Source organism: Panicum hallii, chromosome 9 (genome assembly GCF_002211085.1).
Source record: "Panicum hallii strain FIL2 chromosome 9, PHallii_v3.1, whole genome shotgun sequence".
NCBI classification, from domain to species: domain Eukaryota; kingdom Viridiplantae; phylum Streptophyta; class Magnoliopsida; order Poales; family Poaceae; genus Panicum; species Panicum hallii.
Window position 1 is genome coordinate 53732277 of NC_038050.1, and position 18486 is coordinate 53750762.

Genomic DNA, 18486 nt, shown 5'->3' on the forward strand with positions numbered 1-18486 from the left:
CGACTACTTATTTTTCGAAAGTATTCGAAGAGTAAGTAAAGAAGACTCAAGACTAATTTGACCCTCAGCCTGATTCTTCGATTCAACCTAAGGCTCGGGGGCTACTCCATATGGAGTGCGATTATTCATCGCACCCCATATAAAAGAAAGAATTCGGGGCATGAGCACCTCATAGCTTCGATGCAGTCAGAAGAGTACTCGAAGAGAAATTTCAAGACGGAGCTTCGAAAGAAGTCGAAAACAGCTTCAGAAGTACTCGAAGAGTCTGCAGTACTCAGCTACGAAGAGCTCGGGGGCTTGTCAGACCCGGGGCCACGGGGCTGTGTACATTAAGGAGTCCGTATTGGACTAGGGGATAGGACATGTCCTGTACCTCATTTATGTTGTATTCTACTCGCATGCGGAGTAGAACTAGTCGATACAGAAGGAAACTACTCGAGTTGTACTTGAATACGATTCCTAAGCTAGTATCAGGCTAGGATTCATGTAACCCTGTCCCCCCGGATATATAAGGGCGGGCAGGGACCCCCTCAAAACATAAGATCACCAGATCAACACCAAGGCAATACAAACCATCATACAGGACGTAGGGCATTACGCATATTGCGGCCTGAACCTGTCTAAATCTTGTGTTGTCTGCACCTTCGAGTTCCTGATCTCGGCGCATCCCAACCTAAAACCTACCACCTCGGGTATACCCCTTGGTGGGCAGCCGGATAAAACCCGATAGCAGTAGCGTACCAACTGGAGTTACCAGAAGAAATGTCAGATATACACCCAGTATTTCATGTCTCGCAATTAAGAAGGTGTTTGAGAGTACCCGAGGGAGAACATGTGCCCGTGGAAACAATAGACCTGCAGCCGGATCTGCGATACCAGGAGGTACCGGTCAAAATTCTAGACACGGTCACTAGAAGGACAAGAAACTCCGAAGTACGGATATGCAGGGTTCAATGGAGCAGACATGGAGTAGAAGAAGCGACATGGGAACGCGAAGAGGCCCTAAAGAAGGAATTTCCCCATCTATTTAGGAACCAGCCGAATCTCGAGGACGAGATTCATTTAAGTGGGGTAGGTTTGTGACGCCCTGAAAATTTCAAATTTAAACTACGCGTTAAGGTGTCCTGATCGAAAATGTATTCGTCGTAAAACCCTGACTCTCTCCGTTTCACCGTCACACTGACGGCCGACGCGAGCCTGACCGCCGTCTCATCCCGCACCGCTCACGCGCTAGAGTAATTCGTAAAAACGGTTCAATTTCAAAACCCTAACCCTAACCGGATCGTTGTTCCATTCCGCATCGCTCGATGGCTTGTCGCTCACACGCGACCGCCGCCGCGATTAGCGCCGGCGCTCATCGTGCAGCGCGCGAATCCCGCGCGCGCGTGGCCGACCGGCAGCGGTCGCCGCCGCGACCGGCGCCGACGCGCCCCTCCCCCTCTCTCTCCTTCTCTCCTTTTTCTTTTCCCTCTTCCATTTCTTTTCTTTTCTCTCTTTTTCTTTTCTCTTTCCCTTTCTTCTTTTTCCTTCCTTCTTTTCCCTCTCCTTCCCTCTCTCTTTCCTTTCCTGTTTCCCCTGCCGCATGCCCGAACGACGGCCGGCCGCGCGCCCGCGCTACCACGGCCGTGCTGCGCACGCGCGCCCGCCCCGCGTGTCCCGCGTGCCCCACACGCCGCGCCGTGCCACCTGCCGCTCGCGACCCGCCTCTGGCCCGTGCCTCCCCGTGCGTGGCCGCGCCGCTCGCCGCGCCACCCGTCGCCCCGCCGCGCGCGCCGTCGCCTCTCCGCCGCTGGCGCCCGGCCCGGCCACTGCTCCCACGTGCGCACCCTCGCCCCGGACCCGCGACATGCCGCGCCGCGCGCGCACGCGCGCGCCCTGTCCCCGCGCGTGCCGCGCCGCTCGCCGCTGCCGCGTCCCGCCCGCGCGCGCGCCGTCGCTTCTCGCCCTGTGCCGCACAGCGCCGCCCCACGTGCCCGCACCGTCGGGACGCCCCGGCCTCGCTGCCCGCGCCGCCGCTCGACGACACGGATGCCACGATGCGGCCGCCATTAAGGCGCCCCGCGCCGCTCGCCGGCTCCTCCATCGGCCTCTACCACCCACCGCCTTTGGGCGCCTATAAATAGGCCCCCGGCACCCCCGGCACCCTCACAACCCACCACGCCGCCTAACCGCTCGCCTCCCCCACCTCCGGCGCCGCCCCGCCGTGCCCTGCGACCGCCGCCGCCCTCTTCCGTCGGCCGGCCTCCACGCTCCACCTCAGCCCGAGGTGAGGCCGGGGATGGGATCCCCACGCGCCCCTCTCCCTTTTCCCCCACCCCCGGACCGCCGCCGTGCCCTGGCCGGCCGGATCGGGCCGCCGTCGGCGCCCTGCCTCCCCCTCCTCTGTTTTGCACGGGAGAGGAGGAAGAAGGGGCATTTTGCCCACAGCCCCCTCCTTTTCCCTCTTTTCCCAAGAAGCCCCCCCCCTCTCTAGGAGCACCCTATCCACTTCCTTTTTGTAAAAGAAACCTCGCGCGTTTGTTATTTCAATTTGAGCCCTCGATACATAAACCTAGTTATACTCAACACATTTTAACATGCTCAGGGTATTTCTAGGATTCGTAAATAGGTCCTTACTCTTTCCAAACATTTACAAACAAGCCCCTGGACCCCCGCTTAACCCCTGAAACCACCTTTAGCGCGTCATTTTATGTGCGAAACGGCCTCCGATCGACCCGAAACTTTACCACGCCCTTTCTAGTATAGTTTTAGTCATGCCATTAAGAAACCACCCAAAGATATCACCCCTAACTCTGTAACTAAATTATTTCCGATTCAAGCCCAACGATAAAAGCTTTTAGTTCTTTCGCTTGATTGTATGTCTGTTTGTTTGCGTCGTAGGACACGGAGTGAACGAAGAAGTTCCCGACTGCGACCAAGCAACCGAGGACCAGTTCTGCGACCCCGAACCCGAGGGACAGTACTTCGATCAGGACCTTCCGCAAGGACTTGACGATGGCAAGTTCAACTCCACCCTTTGATGCATGTTTCTGTCCTAGTTTTTATAAACACAACCCAGAGGCCTATTTTATAAAATTGCATGGTTTTGTGTGCCGAAAACATGGTAGGATAGCCACCCCTACTTGTGATAACCATACCTTGACCACCTGGTTTTGCAAAGAAAGTGTGTGTACGTGTGGGAAGGGATAAAGTGTGGTTTTGAAAAGTGAGTTAGACGGGATGGATGGCATTTCTGTGTGAATTGCCGTTGGTGTGCTCGTACCTGTGTGGTTGAGCGTGGAAGGGAGATATCCATCTTGTCACCCCTAAGGACCGAGTTGATGTGTCGTCTCACCTAGCTCCCTGTCGTGCAAACCACTTGACCGTTGTATGGGCAACGGCTTGGCCTAACCCCACTAGTTAGTCTGATAGCCATCAGGAGAGCTGGGAGCAACGGGTGATCAAGGAGACGGGATAAGCTCTGTGTGACTTATGCCCCGGTTAAACCTCGGTGATAGGTCGAATGACCCCTTGATAGATCCCGTGGTGGCTAGTCAGGTCTAGCTAAGGTGGGTAAGGGCTTTGATGGGATCTGCACCAGCACTAAGGTGTTCGTGCTGTGGTACCCCACCTGTGGGTAAAGTTGCACACCTCTGCAGAGTTGAAAATCTATTCGAATAGCCGTGCCCACGGTATTGGGCAAGTTATGGTGTGGTCACATAACTAGTGTTTCTCTCTGGGAATGGTTGGGCTGGTGTGAGTTGTTTGGAAGGTGTCCGGCAGTTGTGCCGTGTGCTACGGCGGACGGGGAGTCCGGTAGCAGTTTAAAACTTGGATCCTGTGTGGATCAACATTACGTGCTTTTTGGTGTTTGAAAACTAGTTTTGAAAATATTTATAAACGAACCTTTGCATATAACCGAGTTTTCCGCAAACAAACCCTAACCGTACCCTTGGATTGTCCTTTGCATTAATTTCTGTTATACCCCCTCCGTGGGTGTGATTGGACTTGCTGAGTACGTTTGTACTCACCCCATTCTTACTTTTACAGTGGAAGACCCAGACTACGTCCCCGAAGACAACGAGGTTTCGTCCTGCACCCAGTCTTGCCTGTGGTTGAGGCCACCGTTGGATTCCGCATGGCGCAAGACTCTGATGATTCCCTTTTCGTAACCAGTGTAGTGGTGTGGGTTTTAGTTGTAATCCTCGCGATAGTGGCGCTTCACTGCCCATTACCGCGAAGAGTTGTACGGTGATGTACCATCTGTTGTAATAAAAGTGTTATCAGCCTCCTGGGACTGATAAATTAACACTTTTAAGTCTTCCCTGATGGGGGGACGCTTCACTCTCCTAAACCCATCCTCATGTTTGATAGACTCGGGGGGTTCCTCTTGTTGAAGACATGATTGACGTGTTCGTTAGTACCATAACCAAGTAGAAAGCCTTCATCAACCTTTCATGCAAACTTTGAGGTTTTGGTTTTCTTGTTAAGTATGAAATACTTACTCCTAAAAACTCTAAAGTAGTGCACCTTGGGTTTGTTACCGGTGATTATCTCATAGGGTGTCTTGCCCAAGTATTTGTGGAGGTAGAGGCGGTTGATAGCATGATACGCCGTATTGATTGCTTCGGTCCAAAAGATATCCGGAGTCTTGTACTCATCAAGCATTGTTCTTATGGATTCAATCAATGTCCTATTCTTCCTTTATACAATACTATTTTGTTGAGGTGTGTATGGTGTGGAGAATTCATGCTTCATTCCTTCTTCATCAAGGAATTCTTCAATATTGGTGTTCGGAAATTCCGAACCATTGTCACTTCTTACATTCTTGATCTTCAACTCATATTGATTTTGAGCCCTTCTAATAAATTTCTTGGTAATTCCTTGAGCTTCACTTTTATCTTGCAAAAATAATACCCAAGTGAAATGAAAAAAAAATATCAACAATGACAAGACCATCTTTGTTACCGCCAATGCTAATGTAGGCAATGGGTCTAAACAAATCCATGTGTAGAAGCTTCAATTGTCTTGATGTAGTTATGATATTCTTGGCGGGGTGTGGAGCACCAACTTGCTTCCTAGCTTGCCGTGTGCTACGCAACCTCTCTTTCTTAAAGACAACATTTGTTAGTCTTAGGATGTGCTCGTGTTTTTAAAGTTTGACCAATTTCCTCATCCCGACATGGGCTAGTCGGCGATGCCAAATCCAACCCAAATCAGATTTTGCCATTAAACAAGTCTTAGGCTTAACTTTCTCCTTTGAGAAATCAACAAGATAGACTTTGCCCTTCAAGCGACCCGTAAAAGCAATAGAGAAATCCTCGTTAGTAAAGAGACAATTGTAGCCCATCTCATAAAGATGCGAGACCGACAACAAATTCTACCCCAAAGTTTCAACCAAATAAATATTTGAAATAGAGTTGTCATTTGAGAGTGCAATTCTACCCAAACCAATCATATCTCCTTTGCTATTGTCTCTAAAGACAATAGTTTCTTTAGGTATGTCATGAAGCTCTAGGGATGTGAACAAATCCTTCGCCCCGGTCATATAATTTGAGCATCCACTATCAAGCAACCATGCGGTGCCACCTGAGGAGTAGGCCTACAAAACAAGTTAAGCTTTGAATTTAGGTACCCAAAAAGATTTGGGTCTTTGAGGGTTAGATGGATACATTTTTGGAACGCACACACTCCTAAGGATTTCCTTCTTAGTGTATGCTCAAACATACTTGACCACTATTTTATTATTGTGATCCATTGTCACCATATAATCCGTAGTGTAGCTTGGTGATGGCTCATGCTTAGTGACCTTTGCCTTGATGAGATCTTCAATTTTCTTCTTGGCTTGGGAGTGAATGGTGGTCACACCATGTGCAATGTTCATCAAGTCCTCAAGATTAGATCTATTGGTAAATATGACACATTCCTTACCTTTAACCATCTTCTGGTCATTTACCTTGCCTCCCTTGTAGTGACCAATCCCATCCTTCTTGTTGGAACATCTCCCTTCCTTGTATGCAACCTTAGGTTCGGGCTTGGTATCATCTTCATATCCATTTCTTACCAACTTGTTTAACCTCTCAAGTTGAGAATCCTTTGCTTTGATCAGCTTTTCTAGCTTTGCCAAGTTAGTAACACAAGCTTGCACATCAATTTTATAACACTTTGAGCACCCTTGACTTGTGGAGATATTGGAGTTAAAAGTTGCTTTAGAAATGGTTTTGGTGCTTTCCCAAAGGGCATTATAGCTAACTTCAAGACCTTTGTACTTGGTCATTAAGCATGAGAAGCTTTTTTGAAGTTCACTACAAGTGGCCTTTAGGGAAGCTACAGATTCGTTTATCAAAGTGGTCTACTTTGATATTCTCTCTTTTGAATCATTAGCTAGAGATAAATCTATAGCTAAATTTTCAACTTTCACCTTTTATTCAGCAAGAGCCTTCTCTAAGGCAAGGTTTCTCTCCTTCTCAAGGATGAGCAAGTTCTTTTGCCTATCGAGACACTCTTTCTTTTTCTCCATTTTCTCCTTAAGCTTTTTAATTTCATTAAAACCTTTCTTTCCAAATTCTTTTATCATGAATACTTTATGTTGCTCTATCTCATCATCAAAATTATTTTGTGTACTACTAGATGTGGTGGAAGGATGAGAGGAAGAGGTGGATGATTCTTGTACCTTAGTCCCTCTTGCCATGAGATAAAAAGGGATGTCATCTTCATCATCGGAGATGTTGTTAAAGAGTTTCCTTGAATACTTGGGTATGGCTAGAGTTGCCATACCTTCATGATCGGAGTCTTCATGACTACTCCCACTCTTGACCAACATGAGCATGATCTTGATATTTCTTTTTGTAGTCCTTGCTCTTCTCCTTGTACCTCTTCTTCTCCTTTTCTTTGTTCTTCAATTGTGGGCAATTGGCAATGTAGTGGCCCACTTCTTTGGACTTATAGCATCTTTCTTTGTGTTGGCTTCTTCTTGTCATCACCACCTTTCTTGTAGTACTTCTTATTCATGAACTTCTTGAAGTTTCTCAACACCAAGGCCATCTCTTCATCGGTGGAGTCTTCATCACTTGAATCTTCCTTTCTTGACTTTAGAGCCTTGGGGCTTGATTCAACCTTGTCACTTGAGCTAGCATTGAGTGCTACATTCTTGTTCACTTTGTGACTAAGTGACTTGGCTACATCCCTCTCAACCAACTCTTGATGAAGAATTTCACCAAGAAGTTGATTTGGTGTTTTAGTCTTGAATTTGGGATCTCTTCTAATCATTGTTGCAAGAGTAGGGTTCCTTGGTGTGAAAGCCGTAAGCAACTTCTTTGTCACCTTGTCATCTTCCCACTCCGTGGTTCCAAGAGATCTAATGTCCGACACAAGGACCATTTGTCTATCATACATTTGCTTCACGGTTTCTTCATCATGCATGACAAAATGCTCTAGCTCTCGTTGCAACAAATCCATCTTGCATTCTCTAAATTCATCGGTCCCTTCATGAGCTTCTCTCAATGTGTCCCAAATTTTCTTGGCTACTTCAACATTACAGATCTTGTTGAATTCTTGGGCACAAAGAGAACTTGTGATGACCCTCACGGCTTGTGCATTACGGAAATAGTCTTGAACTTGTTCGGCCGTGTGTACACTGTTCGTAGGAGGAGTCACATCTACAACCACAACTTCCCAAATAGAGGGGTGAAGCCCGTAAAGAAGCATTTTCATGTCATAAGACCGCTTCGGATAATCCGTCCTATCAAAGAAATGAGGTTTTCCCAAGTGGACCGATTAAAATTGAGAAGTAGGATATTGAGATGAAGCATAGTTATGAGGAATTTGATGTAATCTGAACAAAAGGATGCTTCTCGCTTTCTTCCTTAATTCGCTTCATCATTAATTTCTCGGCCTTCTTCTCAATTTTGGCCTTCATCTTCTCTTTTCTCCTTCTTCTTGCTTCCGATGTCTTACTCTCGCATTCATCACTTGAACTTGCATCGGCATCATGAATGGAGGGTGAACGGCTTGTTTGCCCAAAGGGATTTCCAGCACCATCTAATCCGGTACCGGCATCGATTTGAGCAGCGACGGTTGCGACGGCATCGGCACCATCCCCAACTATAGACATCTTGATATCCCTTAGCGGTTAAGCCTTAGTCAAAAGATTAGGCCCTGATACCAATTGAAAAAATATTAGTGATGCTTAGAGGGGGGTGAATAGGCGTAACTATAAAATCTGAAAAATTCTTCGCAGCAATTAAATCTATCGGAATTTCCGACCCAGGACCGGAACTTCCAACAAAAGAAAAGTTCTTATACAAAATTCAAAATTAAACTTGAAACTGCAGAACCTGACTAAATCAAAAGTTGCACAATGATACTAGGAGACTTCTTCAGGTGATCCTTACAAGCACAACAACTCGAGTACGTAGATCGGCACAAAATAAACTCTAGATCAACAAGAACTAATTAAATGCAATAAGCACAAGACATAAAAAATTTGTTCCTGAAGTTCACTTCCACTAAGAAAGCCACGTCTCTATTGAGGAGTTCACAAAGAACCAGGTCTTCCACTGACCCTTTACCTCACTTAATCAACCACAAAGGAGGATTGAGTCACTTACTATGAAATCCACAAAGGATAGGGTAATACAAAATTCCCGGGGTGCACACACACGAGAGGACGCTCCACAGGCAACACTAAACCGTCTAGAAGCAAGCTTCAAGAGTAACAAACACAAATCAAAGTATGAAGGTGCTTCGAGTGCTCTTGAGATGAACTTGTGTCACACCCGATTTATAAGAACATAAATCGAGCAATCATATATGCGCCAGGATCAAGTCACGCATATATACAACAGATTATCAAGATATCACAACACATGTCAGGAATAACATTAATATAAATCGTAAACGAATCATAAATGAATTATTTTATTACAACCGAATCAAGAATCGGTTCAAGAGTTGCGGAAGCGTAAAAGAGATACATGAAGAGCTGGGCGCCACAGGGACGTCGACTGGGAGACAAACGCCTAGAAGTCGTCGAAGCTGCTGACGTAGTCCTCCACGTTGCCGGGCACTGAGCAGCAGTAGAAGATATCCAAAATAGAACAGAAGAGTAGAGAGGCAAGTGTGAGTACAAACTCGTACTCAACAAGTATAACACGAGTATGAGGCTCTAAGGTTAGCTGACTCAACCGCATTAGCTTTTAATCTTGGCAAATTTTATTAAAACTAATTACTACAAGTGGATGAGTTACCATAACCCAAATTGCATAAAATTAATCAATATTAATTAAGAACTATTGAGAACCATCCTAACCAAAACCACCCGGGGAATCTCCCTCGTCAAAGGTTGATAACCCCACTAATCAAAAGGAGGATCTGGGCCGCTCATGACTGTGAGCACAGCTGATATATCAGTTTTACACTCTCGAGAGGTTGCACAACTTTACCCACAAGTCGTGAGCTACGCTAGTTGTTCATCACACTTCCTTAGGTGAGATGGCTAGCAAGCGCACTACGAGACCGTTACAAAGGATCACATTGGTAAGGTGTAACCGCTAAGGATTCTGGATCAGCAACGATGGGGCCCACCTCCGGGGGTACAAGACACACAGCACAGACCAAGCCGGAGGAGCAGGGACCATAGAAGCTTACCACCCCTCTTGCCCACGCAGGTAAGTTACTCCCGAACCAACACGACCTAATTAGTAAGTCAAGACCGTCCCATTCCAGTCTTGTGGTTGCGCGGTTGTCCCAGGTTGTCGCTCTATGAACCGGTCCTTAGGGAGAGTGGCCAACCAAGCACTAAGCACCGTGCTGGCCCCCTAAACCATGTTTCTATCAAAACATCTTTTAAGGAGACGTGAGCCACTCAAGCACACAGCACAGAGGGCCACTCTCAGAGTTAAGTTACATATAACCATTAATCAAATTTAATTAAAAAGGACCAAGTGTGTTATAGCGCAGCAACCTAGCGTAACTAACCAAAATGCAACCCAAAGGATATATATAGGATATAAAGTGGCTAGGAAAATCCTTATAGGCATACAGTATTAAAATGCAGTATGAAATTGTATTAAAAAGTGATAGGAGGTTCATGTTATACTTGCCTTCCTCGTACTCTCCCGGCTGCTGCTTGAACTGCTCGGAAGACGGTTGCTCCTGGTACTGATCCAAAGGCTCCGCGTCTACTCACGATTATCAAGCATAGTCCATACATACACACATGCACAACAATGGCAAACTATAAGAAACAGTACACCAAGACAATGAAACAGCACATAAATCTGGCCTAGAACTACTCTACGCGTTACAACAATCGCGTGGATATAAAGAACACCTAAAACGGAGCTAAAACGCGAAAACTACGCTCGAAACAAGTTCTAGGGACCTATTTGTAAGAAAAATCTAACTTCCAGGGGCTTCTGCACAAAAACCGAGGGCTTAAACGTAATTAAACCCTAAACTCGGGGGCTAGCGCGAGAAAACACTGGATATGGACTGCGGGTTCAAAAATACAGGAAGCTCAGGGGTCTAAACGAGAAGAAAAGGACCTAACCGTAATTATTTTTGAACTACGGGTGGACTGCGGGTTGATTCTAAGGAAACTCAGGGGCTCTTTAACAAAACTGCCACGGCTGAAGGGGTACGCGGCTTCTAATAAGGGCGGTTGGATCTAAATCGAACGGTTCGGACGCATTCCGGTTCGGACGGTCCGATCTGAACAGAGGGGTCCGGACGGTCCGATCTGGATCGGACTGGTCCGATCTGATTGCCGTTTACGGACGGTCCGATCTGTCCGAGGGGGTCCGGTCCACTAGATCTTGATCGGAGGGCTGGGATAGAAGAGGTACGCGGGATCTAATCCCGACCGCTGACTTCGGATCGGACGGCTCGGTTTGGGTCGGGGAGCACAGGCGGCGGCAAGAGACGCCGGCGATCAAGCCCGCGGCGGCGCGGCTCGGGAGCTCGCCGGAGACACGCGATCACGCGTTCCCGGGGACATTTCACGATGAGATCAAACCCAGGAGGTAGAGCACAATGTGGGGAACCTAGCTGGGCACTTGAGGAGGTGGATTCGAGCTCGGTTAGGGTGGAACGACGGCGAGAGCGGCTCGGCACGACAAACCACGCCGGCGTGACGACGACGCGCGGGTTCCGGCGCTACGGGTGGCTAAGAGCTACGGCAACCGGTGCAAGAGGTCCAGGGAGAGGGAGCGAAGCTCACCGAGGGGCTGTGGAGACCGGAAAATACGACGGAGGAAGGACGACGACGACGACCGGCGGCGGAAGGGCTCGGGCTCCCGCGGGGAGAGGTGTTGCCGAGGTTCTCCGGAGTACTGGTCACCGGGGATCGTTGCGTGGAGGTCCTGTGAAGGTGCCAGAGGGGTTAGGGAGGTTCAGGGATCGCCGGCGGCGAAGAATTGCAGGGGCGGAGCGGCTCACCGGCGGCGATTTCTTCGCGGAATCCCGGTGATGTAGAGGCTCGGGGCACGATTACTGGGCTTGGGAAGCTTCCAGGCGAGGCGGCGGAGCGGATGCGGGCCTATTAAGGTCTGTGGCACGGCGGAGTGGCGGCGCGACGGTGAGGCCGAGGGAGTCTGCGCGGCGGGGAAGAAGGAGGGGAGGGGAAAGGGGCCGACAGGTGGGGTCAGGCTGAGGGAATGACTGAGAAAGGCAAGGAACAACTGGGAAAGGAAAGGAATTACTGAGAAAAGAAGAAATGACTGAGAATAGAAAAGGAATTACTGAGAAAGGAAGGAATGACTGAGAATAGAAAGACTACGGGAGTGACTGAGAAAAGAGAGAATGACTGACTCACTTTCCTGTTTCCACTCAAATCTATTGGAATTCAGTTCGAATTTGAATTCAACTTGTATGCACTCAACCAAATAAAACTTATGCACCAGCATGAATGCACAAACATGTTGACCTTATAATAAATTTTATTTTCCCGTGTTATAAATTTCTTTTAAATGCGGAATAAATTAGAAAAACCTTGAAAATTTTATTTGAGCCAAAATAAATTCCTTAAAATTTGGGAAAATTACATTAGGGTGTTACAAACCTACCCCCTTACAGGAATCTCGTCCCGAGATTCGGATAGGCTAGCTAGCAAAGAGATCGGGATATGTCTTCCTCAGCTTGTCTTCTCGCTCCCAAGTAGCCTCATCCTCCGTGTGATGACTCCACTGAACACGGCACATCTTGATCTTCTTGTTTCTGGTAACCCTCTCAGACGTCTCCAGAATTTTCACCGGATGCTCGATATAGGTCAGATCCTCCTGCACATCTAACCCTTCTATCGGTGCTTGCTCTTCTGGCACTCTCAAGCACTTCTTCAGCTGAGACACGTGAAACACATCGTGCACTCCTGAGAGATTGAGTGGCAACTCCAAACGATATGCCACTTCACCTTTCCGCTCCAAAACCTTGAACGGACCAATGTATCGAGGGGCTAGCTTCCCTCTTACATTAAACCTGCGGATTCCTCTCATCGGCGAGACCTTCAGGTATACATGATCACCCACTACAAAGGTCAAATCTCGACGACGCACATCCGCATAGCTCTTCTGACGAGTCTGAGCGACCCTCAAATTCTCTCGCACCTGCTGTACCAGTTGTTCGGCCTCCTCAACAACATCCGGACCAAATACCTGCCTCTCGCCGATCTGATCCCAATACAGCGGAGTCCTGCACTTCCGACCATACAGGGCCTCAAAAGGAGATTTCTTCAGACTGGCCTGATAACTGTTGTTATACGAAAACTCTGCATACGGCAGGCATTTATCCCAGCTGGTATCATACTGAATAGCACAGGCTCGAAGCATATCCTCCAACACTTGGTTGGTCCTTTCTGTCTGCCCATCTGTCTGAGGATGATAAGCGGTACTGAAGCGCAGCTTCGTATCCAACGAATCATGCAACTGCTCCCAGAACCGTGAAGTGAACTGAGATCCTCGGTCAGATATGATCTTCTTCGGAACGCCATGCAGACATACAATCCTGGAGATGTACAACTCCGCGAGTCTAGCACCGGAGTAAGTAGTGTTCACCGGAATGAAGTGGGCAACCTTCGTCAACCGATCCACTACTACCCATATGGAGTTGTACCCTTTCTGAGTACGAGGCAAGCCAACGATGAAGTCCATAGTGATCTCCTCCCATTTCCACTCTGGAATCTTCAACGGCTGCAATAACCCTGCTGGCCTCTGATGCTCTGCCTTGACACGCTGACAAGTGTCACAGATAGCCACGTACTCCGCAACGGAACGCTTCATTCCATACCACCAGAATCGTTCCTTGAGATCATAATACATCTTCGTGCTGCCTGGATGAATGGAATATGCCGTATCATGAGCCTCACTCAGAATCAACTTCCTGAGGTCATTCACATCCGGCACACATATACGACCCTTGTACCACAAGTTACCCTGATCATCCTCTCTGAAATGAGGAGCCTTGCCAATCTTGAGCAACTCACGAATCTCCTGCAGCTTCTGATCTTCCTTCTGATGCTGCCTGATCTCTGCCTCCAGAGTGGGTTCGGCCTCGAACGATGTACCCGAGGTATGATGCAAGAAATCCAGACTCAACTGCTCAAACTCCTCGCATAACTCCTGAGGCATCTGAAAAGCCACAGCCATGTTAACATAGCTCTTCCTGCTCAGAGCATCTGCTACAACATTAGCCTTACCCGGATGATAGTGAATCTCCAGGTCATAATCCTTGACCAACTCTAGCCATCTTCTCTGCCGCATATTCAACTCACTCTGAGTGAAAATATACTTGAGGCTCTTGTGATCGGTGTAAATATCACACCTCTGCCCAAACAAGTAATGCCTCCATATCTTCAAAGCATGCACAACTGCGGCTAACTCCAGGTCATGAGTGGGATAATTTAGCTCGTGTCGGCGTAGCTGCCGCGAAGCATAAGCTATCACTCTGCCTTCCTGCATCAGAACGCAACCAAGACCATCCCTCGAAGCATCACAATACACTGTGAACCTCTTGCTCTGGTCTGGCAGAGTAAGGACTGGCGCCGTAGTCAACCTCTTCTTCAGCTCCTCGAAGGCCTTCTGACGCTCATTAGTCCAAGAGAAATCCACACCCTTCTCTAGCAAGGAAGTCAAAGGCTTCGCAATCTTGGAGAAATTCTCAATGAATCTCCGATAATATCCAGCTAAGCCCAGAAAAGAGCGGACTTCCTTCACTGTCTGCGGTACAACCCAGTCAAGCACATCCTTCGCCTTCCCGGGGTCCACAGCAATACCTCCCTTGGAGATCACATGACCGAGGAATGGAACCTCGTCAATCCAGAACTCGCACTTGCTGAGCTTGGCATACAGCTTATGCTCTCTAAGCCTCTGCAACACAAGCCTCAGATGTTTCTCATGCTCTGCTTCTGACTTGGAATATATCAGGATATCATCAATGAATATCACCACAAAGGTGTCCAGATAATCCATGAAAACCTTGTTCATCAGATGCATGAAGAAAGCCGGAGCATTGGTCAAGCCAAAGGACATGACCGTATACTCGTATAACCCATACTTGCAGGTGAATGCCGTCTTCGGAATATCCTCGGAACGAATCTTCAGCTGATGATAACCCGAACGCAGATCAATCTTCGAGAATACACAGGCACCCTGAAGCTGATCAAAGAGATCCTCAATACGGGGCAATGGATGCTTGTTCTTGATGGTGACTGCATTCAGATCCCGATAATCGATGCACATTCTCTTCGCACCATCCTTCTTCGCTACAAGCAATACAGGAAAAGCCCAAGGAGAGAAACTGCGACGGATATAACCCTTAGCTAGCAACTCGTCGACAGTCTTCTTAACTTCCTCATGCTCAACCGGTGCCATACGATAGGGCCTCTTAGCAATAGGAGCTGTGCCAGGCAAGAGATCAATAGAAAACTCAATGTCGCGATCAGGCGGTATACCTGGCAAATCATCCGGAAAGACATCCGGGAATTCAGACACCACGCGAATACCATCCGTGGGTCTGGCCTCCATCTGATGAAGAAATCCAGAAGGCTCTGTGGCACCGATAGTAACCTCCTGACCACCCGGTGCTGACAGAAGAACAGTCCTCTGAGCACAATCTATCCGAACTCCCCACTTAGCAAGAGTCTCCATCTCGAGGATCACATCAATGCCCTTGGAGTCTAGCACCATCAGATTCGCACTGAAATCTACCCCCCTTATGGCCACACTGACTCTGGGACAGAAGACATGAGACCTCAACTGTCCTCCCGGTGAAGATACTAACATGCACCTCTTTAATGTGCTAGTAGGAATACCATGATGCTCAACAAAAGACTGGGTGATGAAAGAATGTGTAGCACCAGTATCAAAAAGCACGGTAGCAGGATGGGCATTAACAATGAACGTACCAATAACCACGTTAGGAGCCTCGGCCGCTGACTCGGCCGTCACGTGGTTCACCCTGCCCTGAGCTGGGGCCTTGGGCTGAGCTGCACGCCCTTGCTGTCCTGCCTGCGCCTTCCGAGGGCAGACGTTGGCGTAGTGCCCCGGCTCACCGCAGTGGAAGCACACTCGTGAAAATGCAGCGGCCTGCTGCCCAGGAGGAGGAGTGGGCGCTCCCTGCCTCTGAGCTGGTGGAGCCGGAGGCGCTGGAAGCCTCTGACCCTGTCCCGCCTGCTGCTGCTGCTGAGGACGAGGCGGAAGCTGCTGCCGCTGCTGGTACTGCTGGGGCGGCCTCTGCTGCTGCTGTGGTGGATGCTGATAGCGGGGACGAGTGTTGCTGCCTGAAGAGGATGGAGCCATCTTCCTCTTCTTATCCTCAATCTCCCGGCGCTTGCGCTCGGTGTTGAGAGCCGCATCAACCAGCTGGTTGAAGTTATCGAAGCGGTGGTTCAGCAGCGCATACTGGATGTGATCATCCAGTCCCTCCATGAAGTACTCCTGCTTATCGCTATCACGAGCGACGTCAGCAGGGGCATAGCGGGCCAGCTGAAGAAAACGGTCACGGTACTCCGTCACCGTCATCGATCCCTGAAATAAAGAACACAGATCACAAGGATGGAGATCGCTCAATATGGTCAGGTTTACGAAAGAGGTCAAGGATAGATCAAGCTCAAAGTGATTGCGGAGAATTCCATTCAAATTTACCTGCTTAAGGGCACGAAACTCCTTCTGCTTCATCTTCATTATGCCCTCAGGAATGTGATGGTTCCTGAAACGCTCACGGAACTGGTCCCACGTGAGAGCATCACGATCCCGAGCTGGGTAGGACTCCCACCAGTCAAGAGCGGAACCTCGTAGCTGTCTTGCTGCGTACAGAACCCTCTCCCGGTCGTCGCACTGCGCAACAACCAACTGGCGCTCCACCGAACGAAGCCAGTCGTCCGCCTGGAGTGGGTCCGTGGCGTGAGAGAAGGTCGGAGGGTGACCTCTCAAGAAATCCGCACGCCGATCACGAGGCTGAGGGCAATCATATAAGATTTATACTTGTTGAGTACGAACCGGTCCTTAGGGAGAGTGGCCAACCAAGCACTAAGCACCGTGCTGGCCCCCTAAACCATGTTTCTATCAAAACATCTTTTAAGGAGACGTGAGCCACTCAAGCACACAGCACAGAGGGCCACTCTCAGAGTTAAGTTACATATAACCATTAATCAAATTTAATTAAAAAGGACCAAGTGTGTTATAGCGCAGCAACCTAGCGTAACTAACCAAAATGCAACCCAAAGGATATATATAGGATATAAAGTGGCTAGGAAAATCCTTATAGGCATACAGTATTAAAATGCAGTATGAAATTGTATTAAAAAGTGATAGGAGGTTCATGTTATACTTGCCTTCCTCGTACTCTCCCGGCTGCTGCTTGAACTGCTCGGAAGACGGCTGCTCCTGGTACTGATCCAAAGGCTCCGCGTCTACTCACGATTATCAAGCATAGTCCATACATACACACATGCACAACAATGGCAAACTATAAGAAACAGTACACCAAGACAATGAAACAGCACATAAATCTGGCCTAGAACTACTCTACGCGTTACAACGATCGCGTGGATATAAAGAACACCTAAAACGGAGCTAAAACGCGAAAACTACGCTCGAAACAAGTTCTAGGGACCTATTTGTAAGAAAAATCTAACTTCCAGGGGCTTCTGCACAAAAACCGAGGGCTTAAACGTAATTAAACCCTAAACTCGGGGGCTAGCGCGAGAAAACACTGGATATGGACTGCGGGTTCAAAAATACAGGAAGCTCAGGGGTCTAAACGAGAAGAAAAGGACCTAACCGTAATTATTTTTGAACTACGGGTGGACTGCGGGTTGATTCTAAGGAAACTCAGGGGCTCTTTAACAAAACTGCCACGGCTGAAGGGGTACGCGGCTTCTAATAAGGGCGGTTGGATCTAAATCGAACGGTTCGGACGCATTCCGGTTCGGACGGTCCGATCTGAACAGAGGGGTCCGGACGGTCCGATCTGGATCGGACTGGTCCGATCTGATTGCCGTTTACGGACGGTCCGATCTGTCCGAGGGGGTCCGGTCCACTAGATCTTGATCGGAGGGCTGGGATAGAAGAGGTACGCGGGATCTAATCCCGACCGCTGACTTCGGATCGGACAGCTCGGTTTGGGTCGGGGAGCACAGGCGGCGGCAAGAGACGCCGGCGATCAAGCCCGTGGCGGCGCGGCTCGTGAGCTCGCCGGAGACACACGATCACGCGTTCCCGGGGACATTTCACGACGAGATCAAACCCAGGAGGTAGAGCACAATGCGGGGAACCTAGCTGGGCACTTGAGGAGGTGGATTCGAGCTCGGTTAGGGTGGAACGACGGCGAGAGCGGCTCGGCACGACAAACCACGCCGGCGTGACGACGGCGCGTGGGTTCCGGCGCTACGGGTGGCTAAGAGCTACGGCAACCGGTGCAAGAGGTCCAGGGAGAGGGAGCGAAGCTCACCGAGGGGCTGTGGAGACCGGAAAATACGACGGAGGAAGGACGACGACGACGACCGGCGGCGGAAGGGCTCGGGCTCCCGCGGGGAGAGGTGTTGCCGAGGTTCTCCGGAGTACTGGTCACCGGGGATCGTTGCGTGGAGGTCCTGTGAAGGTGCCAGAGGGGTTAGGGAGGTTCAGGGATCGCCGGCGGCGAAGAATTGCAGGGGCGGAGCGGCTCACCGGCGGCGATTTCTTCGCGGAATCCCGGTGATGTAGAGGCTCGGGGCACGATTACTGGGCTTGGGAAGCTTCCAGGCGAGGCGGCGGAGCGGATGCGGGCCTATTAAGGTCTGTGGCACGGCGGAGTGGCGGCGCGACGGTGAGGCCGAGGGAGTCTGCGCGGCGGGGAAGAAGGAGGGGAGGGGAAAGGGGCCGACAGGTGGGGTCAGGCTGAGGGAATGACTAAGAAAGGCAAGGAACGACTGGGAAAGGAAAGGAATTACTGAGAAAAGAAGAAATGACTGAGAATAGAAAAGGAATTACTGAGAAAGGAAGGAATGACTGAGAATAGAAAGACTACGGGAGT